This window comes from Hibiscus syriacus, unplaced genomic scaffold (genome assembly GCF_006381635.1).
Source record: "Hibiscus syriacus cultivar Baekdansim isolate YM2019G1 unplaced genomic scaffold, ASM638163v2 tig00111390_pilon, whole genome shotgun sequence".
NCBI lineage: Eukaryota > Viridiplantae > Streptophyta > Magnoliopsida > Malvales > Malvaceae > Hibiscus > Hibiscus syriacus.
In genome coordinates, this window is record NW_024063077.1 from 194,742 (window position 1) to 215,875 (window position 21,134).

A 21,134-nucleotide genomic window follows, 5' to 3' on the forward strand; every position below is an offset into this window, starting at 1 on the left:
ACTTTCTTATTTTTCAAACTCATGTGAAAACATCCTACCCGAAGGTCTTATGGATGGCCCTAAGGATTTTTAATCATCATGCTCGAAAGACTTACTGATGGTCCCGAAGGACATAAATTGTTTACTGGATAAGAAACCTTTCTTATTTTTTCAAAATCTCAAATTTCATATTTTAATGAGAAATCCTTCTCATTTCACTCCATAAAATGACTTAAAGGTCGGGCCTCGTTCCCCACTTCAAAGTAATGCTTCCTTTACGGATTGATCCCTACGTTCCTCAGGTTCTGCCTCTCTAAACATGATTCCCTGTATTTGATGTTTAACTTCTACCTTTCAATTATCGGGATTTTAACATCCTGCATCTTCTCTTTTCACTGGAAGATCTGTCAAAACCATGTGTTTATGCATGAAACACGAATACAATGAAATGTATCAGTGTAATGCATTTTCTTTTATGCAAATGATGTTCTCATTAATGCATAAATATCGACTCAATCTTCATTTGACTTCAAAGTGGCAAACTTAATCTTCTTCTACTTGATCATTCCTCTTCGGGGTTTGCTTTAGATATCCGTATAACAACTCATAATTTCCAACTTGCATTTTTGAAGAGCCATATGATCTTCTTCTATCTTCTTGTTGTCTTCGTTTTCTATCTTCATTTCGGAGAAATTGCTTTCTCTCTCAACTTCTTGCTATGATCAGAAATACCACTCTGTTGCCCCATTTCTGTCCTTGGCTCAATTATGATTTCTGAGTTGTTCTTTAAGGACTCTGCCATTGATTGATGCTCGGTTGGCTTCCTCTATAACTTAAGCTCTGCTCAAATTCACGGTCTACCCCTGACACTTCATGTTGTGAGACCCATTCTCAATATCTTCTTGGTTTAAATCTTGTCATCCCAACATGATCTGGATTTCTGGTCATACCCCAAAGTGGGTACTCATGGATTTCTTTGTGCCCAACATATCATAACTTGAATAGTCTCAATATGGTGTCACTAAACAATAGTACTATCAAATAGCTCGAGGGTTTCTCTTCATGTCTCCACGAACACTTAAGAAGCGGTCAACTATTTTAACAAAATGTCTTGCATTTTTATACAAGCTGGGATAATGCCCCTTCCGAATAATGAGACCATCTTCTTCTTGGCGGGTTACTAACAATGTCACAAGGAAATGTTACAAGTTGTATTCTTTAGTCTTTCTAATCTCTCGGACCACTTGCTTTCAATACTGTGAAATGCTTCACTATTCTGGCATCATTTATTTTTTCTACAACAGAGGCAGAATGAATCTTTCCAGCTTCAAGGACCTTTGACATTTGAGACTGTCCTGTTTGAAAATGTTTTTTTCTTTCTCTTATTTTAGGGATCAAAGAATGAAAGAATTTTATAAAAAATTGCCCCTTAATTCAAGCTCACAATTAAATCAAATCATAAACATGAGTTCAAAGAATATAAAAAAGAATCAATAGCTCTTTTTAATGTTTTCAGAGTTATAACTCTTTGACAAGTGCCGAAATTGATGAGTTGGCTTCAGGTTGGCTTTCCTTTTTTTTAAGGTTTCGGCCACCAAAATTTCATTTCTTTCTCAGTCTTCGTGAACATTTTAACATGCACCTCTTTCTTGGCTTGGTATTTTAATCAGATACGAATAAAATGACGCAACTTGCATAATCAATTACTAGACTTTCTAGAACACTTCTATTTTAGTTCTCTGAAATCTTCCATTTGTTCAAGCCTCGTAGACTCCTCTAACAAAGGTAGTGCAGAAATATCGGTCTAAAAATGAAATTCCTGAGTGCCCGTGTGAAATTGACTATAACAGGTGTTCCTTAACTCATTTCGTCCATTTTTACCGAATCTCCTTATTCATAAAATTGATTTAATTTGCCATTGTCTGGCTAGCTGAAATCAGCTTTATTGTAATTTGCCTCTATCGGGCTAGCTGAAGGGTTCATCTCATCACAAAATTTTGACTTGACAATCACAGTGGAGCATACACCAAATTGCCAGGTACTCAATCAAGGTCATGGTTTGAATATAATCTATTCATAAAGCCAGGGCATTCGAGTTTCCTCTATAACCAATTTCTTTAGCGGAATAGCTCAGCTTTATTGTATATATATAATATCATCACCTTTATTAGGCTAGCTAAATTCTGTCCATAAAGCCGGGACATTTAACCAATTGCTCTAGAGGGACAACTCAAGCTTTATTGTATACATATAATATTATAATCTGGGTATACGGATCCAATTTCTTAAGCTTGTCAAGAAGAACCTGTCATAGTCTAGGTGTTATTGAAAGTCAGAAAATCTCATCGTTAGAGTTCAATTTCCAAGCAACTGACCTAAACTAGATTCACCTACTCGATTATTCCATCTATAAAGATCATAATCATCCTTGAACATCATTAACAAAAGTGAAATCTAGTTGGTTTTTTAACATCATACACAAAAGATGCCCCATGTTATCCGCTCCTATACATACCTGAATACCAAGCCTCTTGTTCGTCTCCTTATGATAGAATAAGGCTATACCGGTCTCAACAAGAAAATGGTATAGTGTTCGATTGTATCTTCTGGGGATAAGGTCAAGGTCCTTGTTTTATCAGGTTTCAATCATGTCACTTTGTCAAAGAACAATAACTCTGACCATTTACAGAGTTTTTTTTAATTTAGTTGATATTCAAAGAATATCAAGTTGAAAATTTGATTAAACGCTCGCCATCCTTAAAGTAACATGAATTTATTTAAACATCATTACAAAAAAACTGAGAAATGATGAAAAACAAGTTCAAACATGATGTTGCAAATGAAATAAAGCTCCATGATGAATGAAATGATCTCTTCCTAATTAGGATGCCCCCATTACCCATCTAATGTCGTGGTACTTAACTCAAACGGATGTTACATATTGTTCTTTGATGCCCTACTCAAGCTCGTCATTCACTGTTCCACCAATTCCTCTGTTAACGTCCCATTTGCCACAAGCATCTCTATCTCCTTTAACAGCGGCCTACAGTTTCCCTTAGAATGTCCCAATACCCCCAAGTGGAAATCATAGACACTATCTTGATCATAACTGTGAGCAAAAGGGTCTGGTTGTACTTTCACTGGCCTCGGTGTGAGGTATTGACCTTCAATCAAATGGGGATACAGATCTGAGATAGGAGTTTGGAACACTTTCAAAGCATTTTTTGATCTTGGGACTTTCTTTGGACATCTCGAGTAACCCGCTGCCCCTTTTCTTTTATGGATATGAGAGCTCTGGACGTAACATTCATTCACCTCATCAGCTTGTTCCTTTTGATCGGTTGGGTTTTTAGAAGTGTCTTTCAAGTTTCCTTTGCTGATTGCATCCTCAATTAACTCTCCAACTGCCATAAGATCCTTGAAGTTATTCGTCGACTTTCCCAACATTAACTCAAAGAAATGAGCTGAAAGAGAATCGTGAAACATATATGATATTTTTTTCTTCTAACAAAAGAGGTTGAACTTGTGCTGCCACTCATCTCCATCTTAGGGAATATTCTTTAAAGCTCTCAGTAGCTTTCATTCTTATCCTTTGAAGGTCATGACGTTTTGGGGCTAAGCCTTTAACATATTGATATTGTCCCAGAAAAGCATCAGCTAGGTTGACCCATGTCTTGATCTGTTCTTTGTTCAAACGGTTATACCATACTATAGCTGGCCCAGCAAGACTATCATGGAAGTAATGAATCAACATATTGTCATTATTTAGGTACCCTTCCATCTTTCTACAAAACATCTTTAGATGAATTATGGGACAACTAGTGCCATCATATTTCTCAAAATTAGGCACCCTAAATTCATGTGGGATGACCAAATCAGGGACCAAACTGAGTTCTCTAGCTTCTAACTCATTGTGAGGGGCATTAACAATCTTCATATCTTCAATGGCTTCATTCAACCACCTGAATTTGTCTTCAAATTGTTCATAATTGATGAGGCTTATCCCTTGGTCTGAGTCAGATGCTCCAGGGTAAATTATCACTCTTGATGTACCAGTCTGATGAGATTGATTTCTTTTATCCTCCATTTTCTTTTTACCAGCAACCTGTGGTACCAGTACCTGGATCATTTAATTCGATACGCCTTGCAAAGAACCCGATGCTTGATTCCTCGTATCTTATTGTGACCCGACTAACTGCTCTTGCGACTGATCTTGTGATCCCTTATGAGATTGCTCCATTATTTCCATTTGTTTATTCATGACGATGAGGAAGAGTATGAATGAATGATCTTGTTACTACTGTCACATAACCTTCCATAAGTTATTTTCGTGTTTTTATAATTAATGCATGTAAAATACTTAAATAAATACATGCAATGCAAATACAAAAGGTGTCATTCCAGAGTGACCATCTTAAAACAACTTTCATTGAACACAAAGGTCTCGATACATCAAACAAACTTTACATATAATGGACAGCTTTCACTCTGAACTTTTCTATCTCCTTCAAAAGCCAATTTAATTTCCACTCATGCTCGGGGGTCGAGTTGTCAATCTGCTTCAATTCTCTTGCAAAGCCAGCTAAATCAACCCATTTTTGAGCCACGTTGCTTGCTTGGGTCATAGCTTCTTTCATGACGTTGTCTCTTTTCTCTATCTTGAGTGCCGATTCTCGGAGCTGTAGACACTGCTGTTGAATATTCCTTGTAAGAAAGTCATTGTGGTTATGAAGCTCTTGTATAAGATCACTACAATCATCCACATTCATCCATAATCTTCATCAACTTCTCGTTCTTGGCTCTAACGGCTTCTAGCTCAGCGTCAGTCTCCCGCTTGTGGCGTTGATATGAAATTTCCATATTGGAAATGGACCTATTCAACATCTGATTTTCGGCCTGATATCTTCCCAAATTATTAACAACTATATTGCGTCTTTTTTCTGCAATTTGTAAATCATGAGAAAACTTCTCGGCTCGACCTTCTTGCACCTTGCAATTCTTTCTCAACTGTTCAATATCATTCTTAAGTTTAGTGACCCCTATTATCCACTCATCCGGGACATTACCTATACCAACAAATTTAAAAGCTTGACTGATCCTATGAAAACTATCACGCATTGCTTCCATCTCTCTACTCAATTTATCATTTTCACTCCTTAAATGGCGAATCTGAACCTCGTACTTTGGCAAACAATCTTCTTCTTGGATGTCATCACTGATACCCTTACCTTTGGTCACTTTTGGTTCAAACCCAACAGGATAATCCGTTACCACACTAGGTTGTCCTTTCAATTCAAACTCCAATACTCCATGATCTAGTAGAAGTTAGACTCGATGTTTGAAGGTAGAACAATTCTCAATAGAATATCCTTAAACTCCAGCATGATATTCACAAAAAATGTTGATGTCATACCAACTTGGATATGGAGGTTACAAAGGTTTCACATAATGTGGGGCCACTTCTCAGGCTTCTAACAGTTCATCATACAATTCCTTATATGATATTGGGATGGAATCACAACGAGAGCCACCTCTCAACTTGGGTTGAATTAGAGTTTCCAGATTTATTTCCCATGATGTTGGAAGTAAACTATCAAATACCGAGTTCTGACTGCATGTCTTCTTTTCATCCTTCTGAACTTCTATAGTTGCCACTGTTTCCTTGGCATTTCCAAACAACTTGTTGATACGAACAATGATTGTGCATGATTTCTCATTTTGGCCAGAATCAGTAGGTTCTAAAGTAGTCCCTTGCGTATTTGACACCTCAAGATTGTTTTCATCGAGCTCTTTCTTTTCTTTGGTAGAAGTCTCTTTTCCTTTGGAAAAAGCATCTATTTTATCCATCATCTTAGACATCTTCTCTTTTATCTCTCTTATCTCCTTGTGCTCTTCGTCAAACATATGATCTTTATGTGCGCAACTCTCCACTATTTTCGAAACTTTCTCAGGATGCCATTTCTTGACTGTGTTATAGTATGTTTGATCACGAAACCCCTTGTTTGTCATGAAAACCTTTTACTATGATGACCACTCACAAATCAACACCTTTTGAATATGTCATGATCATGCAATGCAGACAAAGAGAAAAAACAACATAAAAACAAGTTAGTACAAATGACATAACAAAATGACAAAAAACAACAATAACAAAATAAATAAACTAATGCTAATAAGAATGCAAATGCAAATACAAATACACAAGGTATTAATTCTAAAAGTTACCACCATAGAACAACCTTCATTTAGACAACAAGAATTCAGTATACCATGTAGTCAAAATATAAATATGATTCTTCATTTCTTCATTTCCTTGAGCCATACTCTTCATGGAATCTAATATTGCACCCAAAGTTATCGGCGTACTTTATCACCTTTGACGACGCCAGATGTCTTTAAATTGAATCTTGAGGTCTCTATTTTTACTTTCAATACGAGGTGATCTTCATGTCTTTGTGAAGGGCATTCTTGTCATTGGTATAACTGTATCTATCTTCTAAGGGAATATCTTGGCCTTCACTCCTTTAAAGGAAGTCTTCAATCAGCTTCAGATTTCTTCATTCATCGGATGTCCTTCTTCATGGATCATTTGAACATCTTTGAATCTCCTGATTTTGACTACATGGTTAAGAATTTCTTGTCTCATTATGTCCATCTTTCTTATTAGTCAATCACTTGCGAATTAACACCTTGTGATAACATGAAGATGTGAATGCAATAAAATCAAAATAAAATAGACATAGAACAAAAAATAGGTTAGTGCACATAATATCAACAACAAAATAATAAGTATCATAATCATTAAATAAAACCTACCCTTACATGCTGGCTACCCAATCATGCTTTAGTAGATCCTACCCAACATGATATCTACCCCATGCTTTGTTATTCACAAAAATCCTAACCGCATGATATCTACTTCGCATGCTTGTTCGACAAATAAACCTAACTGCATGATTTCTAGTTCACATGCATTTATTCGAAAAGTGAAATTAAATGACTCAAAAAGCTTTTCCTTGTGTACCCTCCTCACGGGACTCTTAAGGTTCGGGTTAGGCTCGACCTAAATTCAGGCTCTATGTTCACTATATGCTGGGTTCGGTTTTATCTCGAATTGTCCTTGTCGGTACCTCCTTGGGCTGCCGAACCCTTAATCCTGACCCATCACAGGCTTTAGGGGATCGAGTTCAATTTCGAGGGAACACAGCTCTTTATGTCCATACGGAGGTGATTACCATCACGAGGACCATAAGGCGTGAGCTCCAAGAGCGATCCACTATCCCATGCGGAGGTGAAAACCACACGAGGGCATAGTCTCTCACTCCTACTTAAATAGGACGGAGCGGGGTTTTAGCTCATGTCATGATAATGCAGTTGTGTAGTGTGTGAGGAAAAGCGAAAAAAACACACAATAAAGACACTCAAATTTTCCTAAATTCACACAATTAATCTGAAACCATTAGCAAACAAATCAGTATAACTATTTATTAGTTAATCAAATTAAATTAAAAAAATCAAAATATAAACAAAACTTATTAAAAACCAAACAATGGATCAAAAACCAAATTAAAACAAATTTATAATCTTCAATTGCAAAGACAATTAATTAATCGACTATCGGCCTGACTCTCTAAAAAAAGTCCCCAGCAGAGTCGCCAAACTATCGAAACGATTTTTTTAAAAGGTGAAAAAATGATATTTTAAAAACACATTAATTCTTAATTATTCTCTTTTTAATTTAAAAACAAATGCGATTTAAAAGACCTATCATTTCGAAAAATTTTGGATTTCCTTTACGATCGAAAAATACGGTTCGAAGAGTTGCCACCAATCTTTGATTAGGGTGTGATTGGGCACCCAAAAACGCTTTGTCATTTTAAATAAAAATTAATTTTAATTAAAACAACAAATTGAGGTCTGCGTTACCAAAAAAATGAGTTCGGGAGTCGGTTACGTGTGGAGAAGGATTAGCACCCCCACAACGCCCTAAATCGGTACCTAGTCGATTAATTAACGTCTTTGGAATGAATTTTACAAATTCGACTTTAATTTGACTTTTGATCCCATAAAACAAAGATGTAAATTTAAAAACATTCAAAAACACTCAAATAAATTAAATTAAATTAAAATTACCAAGTCATTTTAGAAAGATAAAGAATGTTTGATTATTTACAAATATCGAGACTATATCTTAAAAGCTATAACAACCTTTTCTCGATAAATTTAAATAACCAAACATTTACTTTTCTTTCGTTCCCAAATTTTCAAGTGATGAATCAATTTTTAGGTGTCACTAATGGGATACACTTTTAATTTAAAATCGTCAAAGCGGATCTCTAATCAGTTAAGACAACCCACTTAAAATAATTTTAAATTAAAAGAGTATTACCCTTAATCCAATTATGTAATAGTATCGAGTTATGTGTGAGGATATCATACAATTCATGTAAAAACGTAACATCATGTAAATCATAAAACAATCATTCATCATATACTTATATATACATGAATTTATCAACACATAAAATAAATAAATTGTGACTAAATAAAGAAGATCATTATCTAACCATGGACAAAATTAAAAAATAAAATAAAAAACTACTAAATCCCGATTAACAGCACTAATAAGGACTAATATGAAATGAAGCAGAAATTAAATATACATGTTAATAATTATGATAGGGATTAAAATAAATATGTACATAATATGGTTATGAGCAAAATTAACTCAAAAATTGAAACAGAGACACAAATCTGGAAAATAATTAAATCATGACAAACAAAATGGCTAAATTCGAAAACTAACCCTTTTAGTGACTAACATATAAATAAGCGCTAAACCTATAGGGAGCAGAACCTAATTTTACCCTATTAATTACTTAAGCAATTTCAAAATAAAATGGGAAATTTGCATATGAGCCTAACAATTCGAAATAAAACTAAACAACTCAAATCAATGACTAATCTGGAAAAATACTGTAAGAGTAAAGGGGTTTGAGAGAAAATAACCACAAAAATTTACATTTAAACATAAATATGGAAAATAGCACGATGAGGACATGTAAATTCGAAAAGCCTTCAAAAATATAATCTATTAGTGGCCAAAATAGGAAAACACGGTAACTATGCAAGGATTAAAACATAAATAACCCTAAAACTTTGATGGCCAAAAAACTATTTACCCTAAAGTTCTAATATAAAACCTAAACTAAGACTTAAATCTAATCCTAAGCACACCCCAGCCGCATCAAGACTCCTTCTTCAACTCTCTTCCTTCTTCACGCAGCGACAGAGACTTCAAAAGTCTCAGAACCATCGCACGCCACCCCCCTGTTCGCCGGTGGCTTCCCGCTCCGGTCACCACCTACCACAACTACACAAAACCCAAGCGACCAACCTAATCTATCTAAAAGCTTTCAATTTTTTTAGTCCTCATTCCTCCCCTCAATCGAGACCCAAACGTTTACCCATGCCATAAATCGTCCACTCTCCAGCGGTTCCACTCTCGATGGTCACAAATAACCCACCCTATGACAAAACCAAAACCTAAATCCACCTAGACCACAACACAATCTCTACTAAGTATCGATGACCTAGACTCCAGCAGCGATGGGATGAACAAAAGAAAAGGTAACAAAAATAAACTCTTGATTTTTCACGTTTTCTACTTGCTTAGAAAGAAAAACATTCATAAAGAAAGCTGAAAATTGAAAGAAATATGGGTGATACCAGAGAAAGTTCTTTGCTATTGATTCCTTGGTTTTTGATACAATGGTGAGTGAAATTTCCGTTACAATGGCTATTCTTCTTGTTCGTTGAATCCACAGTTTCAAAATGATTCCTTTTTTTTGTTTTTATTTTCTGTTCGGACCCCCCTTGTTGATGAAATCCTCTCTGTTTTTTTGGTTAATTCCTCCTTTCGTTCCCCAAAAACCGAGCCCCCCCAATTTCCATTGGTTAATTACAAATTAAAAACCAACTTACAGTTTAGTATCCCACCCACGATCACACACTGCTTCCCTCCTTCCCGCTGGATAATCGTTTTTGTTTTGCAGGAATTCACGTGGACTGGATGCTAGGATAACATGTTGTTTGGGCTGATTTGGGCTTTCCCTGGTCCAAATTTGTATCGTGTACTGGATACGGAGCCTCCAGACAAAAACGAGCATCTACATATTCACTATATTCTAAACTCGTCATTTTCTATTAAAAAAATTAACGATCGTCTGAGTTGAACGTTAATATGTTGACTGAGTTATGATAGTCGTTTGAAATTATGATATCAAATTTTACCACCTCTCTGTCAGTAAGTTAATGTTAACAAAAAAAATGAGTATAGAACATAATGAATAGACATGTGACAATTTTGTAACTTTGAATAGTTGAGGTACTCAACAAAACAAGTCCCTATTAGGGATGGCAACGGGCCGGGTTCGGGCCGGGTATTGGTCCCCCCGTCCCCGTCCCCGTTTAAAAAACCGGTACCCGTCCCCGTTTAAAAAACCGTGGGGATTTAAACGGGGATCCTCGTCGGGTAATCGGGGAAAACCGCGGGGAAACGGGTATCCCCGTTTAGCACAAACAGTTATTTAAATGGGTATTGGGCCGGGTATTGGGCCGGGAATCGGGCCGGGTATATATATATATTTAAATTAAATATATATTTTTTATTTAAATTAAATTTATTAATATTATATATATATATATATATATATATATATATATATATATATATATATATATATATATATATATATATATATATAATTATTTTTAATATTTATCGGGTCGGGTATCGGGGCGGGTAATCGGGTAATCGGGGCGGGGATTACCAAACCCGTCCCCGTCCCCGTTTAAAATAAATGGGTTTTCCCCATCCCAGTCCCCGTCCTCGTTTATCATCCTCGAACCCGACCCGTTTAATTCGGTTTTCGGTTTTCCCCGTCGAGTTCGGGTTTTTTTGCCATCCCTAGTCCCTATAGTGAAGGATTATTTTATAACTTTTAATAGTTGAGGGACTTAACAAAGTAGTATCATATAATCAATTGACTATTTGTGTACTTTACCTTTTTTTCATTCATTAAATTATTTGAAAAATGGTGTTAATTTGATCATTTAATCATCGTTGAATATCGATTCTTTAAATAATTTATATTATATGGCACGACATAATATTATCGCATTGCATTTAAAATTTTGTTTGTAATTTTTTTAAAATCCTTAAAAAATTAAAATATGAAAAAAATATTTATCTTTCTTGAAATTTAAATTTTAAAAAATTTATTTAAATAATAAAAAATTAAAATATTTAAAATTTCTAAAACAATATTTAAAATTTATGAAAATTTGTAAAAAATTAAAAAAAATATTATAAAACTCTAAAATTTTGAAAAATTATCAATGTTTTTAAAACCGGACATGACATTGAACCGGTGAAGGCACTGGTTCACTGGTTCACTGGTTCAACAGGATTCAACCGCGGTTGAACCAGATTTTATATAAAATAATATTTTTTTTAATTTTATATAATATTCAAAGCAATACTAATATATATGTAACACTTTTTTTTTAAGTTTACAATATTAAAAGGTATAAAAATATCACAAGTCATAACATATATAAATTAAAAACCATAAAATTAAGTGAAACAAAATAATTCAAATCAACTACAATATAATATTTAAGGTAAAACATATTAAATAATAAATATAATTATATAATTATAATTAAAAAAATAAAATTGGAGCTTAAAAAAATCATAACAAATGATGTCATTTGGTTTATTTTTTTTTATAAAAAAAATCTCACATGGCTAAAAAATATAGAAGAGCATCCCAAAAAATTTAAAGAGTAAAAATATGAGAACAAAACAATCCCACATGGCTAAGAAACATAGAAGAGCATCACAACTTACTTCTATAAATAATAGAGGTAATTTGTCATTCAAAATAATTGAGCCTTTTGGTGAGCACAGAGCGAACTATTCTTTCGCTTTAATTGAGCTCAAATTTTAGGCTTCAATCGAACTTCTAAATTTTTTTTGAGTTCTAGCCTTTTCGAGTTCAAGTTTTAATATTATATTTCGAGTTCGAGTTAAACTTGATAATTTTTAGCTCGTGAGTTTTTTAGTCGAGTTGAGCTTACTTTTAAAGTTTTCGAGTTTGAGTTGAGCTCAGCAATACTCGAATTTGACTTGGCTCGTTGAACAAATGACGTCGTTTGGTTTAATTTTTTTTAAAGAAAAAAAGTGAACCGGCGGTTCAAATTGGTTTTGTCAGTTTTCAGTCGATTCACCCCGGTTTTACCGGTTTTCAGCCGGTTTTACCGATTTTCTCATTGTCAGCCCGGTTTTGTGAGGTAACCGGACCGAACAGGCCACCGGTTCACGGTTCAACCGATTGAACCGACCGATCCAGTCCGGTTTTGATAACCATGAAAATTATTAGAAATCATAAAAATATCACAAATCCATTTCATAAATATAAAAAATTAAAATAAGATAAAAAATTATAAACAATATAGATCAATATTTATAATTCTTTTTAATAATTTTTAGATTTTTAATTAGTTTTACCAATTTCTTTATTTTAAAAAAGTACAATAATCTAGAAAATTAAAATATTTCAATAATATATTAATATATTAATAATTTTATATTATATTTTATATTAATAATTTTATATTACATTTTATATTTTTATAATTCTATAATATTTTAATTTTTAAGCATATTTAATATATTTTTTTATAATTGTTAATGAATTTAATAGTTTTATAAATTTTGAATAAACTTTTGGAAATTTATAAAAAAATATTTTTAAATAATATATATTTTAAATAATTTTAAAAATAACAAAAAAAATTATGAATGTTATGTATTAGAATTATAATATATCAAGTGACAACAATAACTCTAAACAAAATGGACAAATTTCACTATAAAAACTAATTAAAAGACTTAATTAATTTAAGGTTTGGATTTAAAAGTTTAATTAATTTAATTTATGAATTTGAAGACTTTTAACAAATGAATTGCTTTTTAACATGGTTATCAAAACCGGACCGGATCGACCGGTTCAACCGGTTGAACCGTGAACTGGTGGCCTGTCCGGTCCGGTTACCTCACAAAACCGGGCTGGCAATGAACCGGCTGAAAACTGGTAAAACCGGGGTGAACCGGCTGAAAACCGGTAAAATTTGTTTGAACCGCCGGTTCACTTTTATGCTTTCTACCCCGCATGCTAATTTTAAGCAAATCCTAACCGTATATTTGTTTAGTTCGTATTCTTTGAACAGAAAGAAAAATAGGAGAAAATTCAAGCATCTTAGGTTTTGAAATGGAGTTTCGGGGTGTGCTCTAATTCCCTATAGTCTCCCGATTTAGGTTCTAAAGAAAGTACCCGAGTTCTCCTTACTGGTACCCCCTTGGCTTGCCAGACCCTTAGTCCTAAGCCCATTACAAGCTTGTGTGGACTAAGTTAAACTCGAGAGGATACATTCCCTTATGTTTATGCAGAGAATAAATTCACACGAAGACATAAGGTATATAAATCCCGAAGGTTACTTGCTAGGCCTATGTGAAGAATAAATTCTCACTAAGGCATCGCTTTCGCCCCCACTTAAAATGGTTTGGAGCCTAGGTATAGAGCCTTAGATGGAAAAAGTTAAAAATCTGAAATCATTGAAAAAAATATCAATACAACTATTTATTTGAAAAATAATCAAAGATAAATAATTAGAATCGAATAAATAAATTAAAATAAGAATTTATTATTTTCTCTTAAAAAGACAACCGAAAATTAATTATGGCCTAACTCACTTACCTATCCCCAGTGGAGTCGCCAAGCTGTCGCAGCTATCTTTCGGGTGGGGTCGAAATTGGGCTTCGACTTAAATAAAACGTTAAAGCTGCACCGATCATTTTAAAAAATAATATTTAGGTTGATCAGACACCATCTTACCTGATATGCGTTTTACCATAAATATGTCAGATTTGGGAATCAGTTACAGTCAAGGAAGGATTAGCACCCTTGAACTGCCCTTTCGGTACCATTTAATTTGTCGGTTGTCTTAATTGCAAAAAATTAAAATTTAAACTCGATTCAAATTTATTACCTTCGATTGGTTGAAATTACTACTGAAAAGGTCAAAAAGAAGGTTAAATTGAAAAAATAAAAATAAATAAATATTAAATAAAAAGAGGGAAAAGGTTTAAAAAGGTTTTACAAAACAAATTATATTAACAGAAAGAATTATTTACAAAAAATAAAATAAAATAAAATTTAAAAATTATTAAAAGATCTAATAAAATAATAATGAAAATAAAATAAAATAAAAAGGAAAAAATTAAAAGAAAATTCGAATTACAGGATTAAATTGAAAGGAACTAAACATTAAAGGCTTAATTGACATTAATTACGGGCTGCAATAAAAAAAAGAAGTTAGAGGGGTTAATTTGCGAAATATAAGGAATATAAATAGAGATTAAATTGAATAGATTGAAAATTCGAAGGTAAAATTGAAACAGATGACCAAAATGAATTACACTTAAAAGATGAAAGGACTGCAGAAATAATTTAACTATTTTTAATTACACACAGGCCCCTCGGTTATAAATAGCCCCAAATAAGATAAAATTCATTTTTACCAAACCAGAGAAAAATCCTCCCTCTTCTCTCAAACCTTCCCCTAGCCGACCGAATACCGGCCACCCGCCGTTAACTAATTCACCGCTCCGGTGGCCGAAAAACCAAAGACATACCCCTTTCGAAAGCCCTCGGCCCCTGGAATTCGAAACCAAAACCCAAATCCCCAAAATCCCCATAAATCGACGTAGATCTAGGTTTTAGTTTCTCGATTTTTACCTTTCCTGGCGAACTGTTCGACTTCCGGTGGCTCTTTCTTCTCCGAGCCTAGATCGAGGCTTCTTTTGTTTGATTTTTTGGATATTTTTTGTGTGGTTTTCATTGTACTTGTTGGGTTTTGTTGTTTTTGGCTCGATCTCTTGTATATTTGCTACTCAATGTTGTTTGGTTGTTTGTTTCAGGTCACTGTTGCTTGTTGTTTTGTTTTGGTGTTTATGGTTCTCTGATCTGTGTTCGATCATTCTTTCTCGGTGTACCTCACCAGAGGTATTTATACCACTCTTTCAGGGGTCTGTTCCCGATCTTGAAGGGGTTATTCCCATTGTTTCAGGCTTACCGTAGTTCACGTGGTCGGGAATCTCGGGATGGTGCAGTCCCGATTTTCTCTGCCTGTCGGTTCTACTTTGACTGGGATTTGGTTGCATGACTGTTGGATTAGATTAGATCCAAATGTCCAGATCTTGACGGTGCGACCAAATGTTTTGTTAGGGTTTTGTTACCATCGGTTTGCTTCAATCTCGGCCGTTCATTCGTGTTTTGATCGCACGACTCTCATCTGTGCGGCTCTGTAGCTAAATGTAAAAACCCTAATCTGGGTGGGCTTACTGGGTCAGGCCTACCTACCTGGTTAGGCTGCCCACAGCCTTGTTGGACCTGGGTTGAACCTAGACTGAATTAAAATAAAATGAAATAAAACATATAATAAATAAAATAAAAAAGAAATAATAATAATAATAATAATATATTATATATTTTCAAAAAATATTTCCCAAAACTATATAATATATGTAATATCCCAACATAAAGGCTAGTGACTAAAATGGAAGTTTTGAAACTTTGAGGTCTAATTTTGAAATATTTAAAAGTTTAGGGACTAAATTGGGAAATAGTTTGTGAATGATTTAATAGTAAAGTTTGAAAGTAATAAAGGTATAATGGTCATTTGATAAGAAATATTTTTATTTTCCCTTTATAAAGGAAAATCATGTGGGAAATGAGGGAAACGAAAAGAGAAATCTGAAACTTTGCTTCTACTTCCTCCCCCTCCACCGTGAGCTCATTTCAAAGGTGAGTTTGATTCAACTTGAGTGTTTCTTTAATTTTAAGGTTTATCTTGATTCATAGAGTGATAAGAAAGCTTAAAGGAGGTTTTAAATGGCTTAAAACTTAAAGAATTTCAAGTTGTGAGAGATTAAGAAAAATGAGTTTTTAAGTAAATTATTGAAATAAAAGGAGTTAATGGATTTAGAAGTTGAATTTGACTGGTCATAGGTGTGAGTAAGAAGTTATAAATGTTAGAAATAAGTTTGGATTATATGGAAAACTTAGTAAATTTCTTAGTTTCAAGAATTGAAGTGAGATATCTAAGTTTATAAGGTGTTAGGAAGATAAATGATAGTTATAATGGTTGTAGTTGAGATTGGTGGTATGAAAGGGACTTTAAATGATGAAATTTAGTGAAGAGTTGATAAATTTTCAGGTGAAATGGTCTGTTATGGGCAAGGGGTACTAATACTCTAAGATAAATTTTGAAGAACATCTTCATGAGGTATCGATACCTAAATGAGGGGTATCGATACCATAGGTACCGGTACCATCAGGCAAGTATCAATATATGCAAATGTTGAATTTAATTTAGGTACTGATACCCCGGTTATTAGAATTGAATTATAGTGTTTAGGCTTCTGATAATGTCTTGGAAATTATATTTAGGTAGATACTGAGCCTAAATGTGTTCCGGAACAATTGGCAAGTAATAGTCATCGAGGAAAAGATAAGCGTATGCCTTAGACTAATGAGGCTAAGGTGAGTGCACATTATTTAGTATATGAGGTTTAATGGGAAATAAGACTTGCAATAAGTCTATTTCTAATAGTAAAATGTATGAATTCATAGATAGAAGTATGTGTTTACTAGGATATATATATGTGCATGAGTATATGTGTTGACATGTTATTATGTCAGTTACATGATTCGTATAAATATATGCTAGTGTGATAAGTCATGTGAACAATACAAATGATCTATATGATTATATAAGAATATGAAATAAGCTATGTGATAAGGTCATAAGGAATGAGATGAACACGTAACATAAGATATAAGCTAAAGAATCATTTGATATGAATATATGTTAACATAAGATAATCAAGTATAAGTTATATTATATGGTATAAATGATTATACAAGAAAGGTTATGAAACTTTATGAGAATGATATGACAAGAAGTTATAAGAGCATATGTTTATAAGAAGATATAAGAACAAGTTATAAGCCATGTGATATGTGATTTATATGAAAATGTTCTATGTGCAAGTGATATACGTGTATATGTGAATATGTGATAAATATGAAAGATAATGCTCATGTTAAGTGTCATGAGATTTGGAGGTATAGTTGACATGCCAAGAGTCGAGGGTTCTACGTGGTCCTTCGTGAGTTATATGTATTATTTGGAACATTTATAGGGTCTTTTGAGACACAGATTTGGTTTATTGGAATATTTATATGGTCCTTAAGGAGTGGTCCTTTGGGACATATGTGATATGTGTTCTATGTGGTCCTTTGGGACATAGTGGTCCTTCGGGACAAATTCAACATGCCCCTAGTGATAATTATACGAGTTGTGGTGACAACATATGTGCACAACCTCTATGTACTCACATATCTTTAGTTCTCACATATGTACATAGGCTAACAAAGAGATAACAATAAATATGTTACATGTAATGTATAAACTTTTATGTGATATGAATTGTATTACATGATTTATACGAGAATGAGTGTATTGTTTGATTATAATTTAGGCACAAGAGGATATGCTTAAAAGACATAAATGATAGTAATGTTAACAGTGCAATAAGATTAAAGATGAAAATGGCGAGTGATATGCATGTATTTATTTGATTATATGAAAGCATATGTATATATATATACATATGGGTGATGTTATGTGATGTCGTAGCATGATATATTCATGTATTGTTAAGTATATAGTGATCCAATTATATGTATGTTTTATGCCTCACTAAGTCAACGACTTAGCGTGTGAGTGTTTCACATGTAGGTTCTGGGGAGTAAGAAGAGATGCTAAGAGGAGCAAGAAGAGATACTAAGAGGTACAAGACAGCTAAGATCTCCTTTCCACTGATCAGATCAAAAATATATTGAAGTATATATATTTTGTTATATAGAACATAGTTGGCATGTAGTCTAAACATTGGAATTAAATAAGCTTTGATATGTTTTGTAAATCAAATGTTTTTAAATTAATGCAAAATAATTATTTTTCTTGAATTATCATATTTGAATTTTAGCCATTTTGTTAAGAAAAAACGTTTGAAAAGTCAATTTGACACCTCAGATTCATATTCGGGTCGGATACAGGTTGGGGTGTTACATATAATGGTATCATAGCTAAGGTTTAGCCGATTCTAGGCTTAAACCGAAGTTAACCGAGTTTTAAAATGGTGTACATGCCAACATAAAGTGAAATTTTCTGATCTGATAGTGTAAGGGTGTACTGTCTTGCTAATAGAATTAGATTGATACGTTATAATAGAAGTATGATAATGAGAGTTTCGAAAGAAGTGAGAGGTGATAGACCTGATGGTGATAGCAATTCACCTACCCTGGCCAGACAAAATGAAGAGCGTACACCTTAGGAAGTGCCTCGTAAGATCAAAGGTTGATTTCAGAAAGCTAAATCATATCCTAATTATGATAGAAGGTCTTCACTATTTTGAATCAGAAAAGTGATATGTAGTAGTTTTGTTATTACGTGGATAAGATAGAATATGGTGAACAAGTGTCACCATAAGGACGTTAAAAGATCAAGTGATGCAGTGAAAATTTATAGAAGAGTTCAAGAATAAGTGCATTAGTGACAAGTGTATAAGATAAATGAAACAAGAGTTATGAGTTTGAAACATGAGATAGTATTGTGTATAAGAAAGAGTGTGGATATGATAAGGGTTTACATTCTAGATGGAAAGAGTTACCGTTGGCTAACAAGATTATGTGATGAAAAATGTATTGAAGTTATGAGATTTTAAGATATTGTTAGGATAAGATAACGAAATATGAAGTGAATCTGGATACAGTTGTATATTTGATCATATAAATGTGATATAGTGAAGGAGGTGAGGATTCATATGTTTGAATAAAGCTAAGGATTGATAAGAAGAGTTTAAGAATGGGTACATTGGTGATCCGTTTATAAGACAAAGGAAGTTAGAATGTTGAGTCTGAACAACGGAAACTATATTGTGTATGAGAATAAATGTGGATTTGATAAGTTAAGTAAATTATTGTTGGAATAATTTCGAGTGGAAATGATGTATATGATTGGTTGATTAGGGCTTGTGCCCTAGTTGAACAGTTACTATTGATTAGCTGCAATAGTAAAGGTGATAGAGTTGTAAGATTTAAAGAAAAGATAAGGTTAAGTTATTCAAGTATGATGTGGATCTGGATGTGGTTGTGTACTCTGATCATATAGATATGATGTAGGAAAGGAAATAAATATTTGTATGTTTAAAAGGGAGCTTTAAGGAAGGAAATACAAGTACAAGAGATGGTAAAGAATAAAGTTATTTATAAGTAAAGTTGATTATCAAAGTTACGAAGATGCGATGAAGACCAATAATCAAAGGTGAGTATAAGTGATATGAAAAGAGTACGTGAACATTAAAGAAAATATATGATCTGGGTATAAGAAGATTTTGATTTTTGAAGGAATAAAAGGATAAGGAAAGTCGAAGATGGAGTTTAAAAGATCAAGTATAACAAGAGGTATATTGAGGTATAAGTTATAAGTTTGATATTGAAATGGTACAATTTTTAATTATTAGAGGAACAAGAATGAGTGTTATTAATTATGTATCAGAATATCATGGGAAATTAATTGGGATTTGTTTATGGAAATAAAGTAATTTAGCACCTTTTGGTTTAGAGGGGTGATTATTAATTCCTTCAACAGGTACGTAAGATTATATGAAAAGACTATGTGTACTGTAATACAAACAGGAAGTAAGGAATGATTAAAGAATTGGGTTATAGTGTAAAGCTATTAGAAAATGATTGATTCATGATATTGAATAGTAAGGATTGGAGTATTGTCTATATGATGGGTGATATTATATGGATTTATAAGTACGAATGTAGATGAAGAAGGAAATGAATAAAACAGGTAAGTTACTAGTGGTAAATAGGAAAGATTAAGTGAAAGAAGTAACATGAGAATATTAGAAAATGTGTGTAAGCAGTGTACTTATTGATTGGTGCAGTGAAAATTTGAGGACGAATTTTCTTAAAACGAGGGGAGATTTGTAATATCCCAAAATAAGGGCTAGTGACTAAAATAGAAGTTTTGAAACTTTTAGGTCTAATTTTGAAAGATATAAAAGTTCAAGGACTAAATTAGAAACTAGTTTGTGAAGGATTTAATAGTAAAGTTTGAAAGTAATAAGGGTATAATGGTCATTTGATAAGAAAGATTTTTATTTTCCCTTTATAAAGGAAATTCACGTGGGAAATGAGGGAAAGAAAAAGAGAAATCTAGAACTTTGCTTCTTCTTCCTCCCCATTCACCGTGAGCTCATTTCAAAGGTGAGTTGGATTCAACTTGAGTGTTTCTTTAATTATAAGGTTTCTCTTGATTCTTAGAGTGATAAGAAAGCTTAAAGGAACTTTTAAATGGCTTAAAACTTAAAAATTTCAAGTTATGAGAGATTAAGAAAAATGAGTTTTTAAGAAAATTATTGAAATAAAAGGAGTTAATGGATTTAGAAGTTGAATTTAACTGGTCATAGGTGTGAGTAAGAAGTTATAAGTGTTAGAAATAAGTTTGGATTATATCGAAAACTTAGTAATTTTCTTAGTTTCAAGAATTGAAGTGAGATATATAAGTTTATAAGGTGTTAGGAAGATAAATGATAGTTATAATGGTTGTAGTTGAGTTTGGTGGTATGAAAGGGACTTTAAATGATGAAATTTAGTGAAGAGTTGATGAATTTTTTGGTGAAATTGCATGTTCTGGGCAAGGGGTACCGATACCCCAAGACCAATTTTGAAGAACATCTTCATGAGGTATCGATACCTAAAAGAGGGGTATTGATACCATAGGTATCAGTACCATCAGGAAGGTATCAATACCTGTAAACGTTGAATTTAATTTGGGTACTAATACCCCAATAGTGTATCGATACCCTTCTAAAGGGAAGTATCAGTACTATACTTAGGGGTACTGATACCCCTGGAGAGGAAAATGTTAATTTTGATTCATTAATT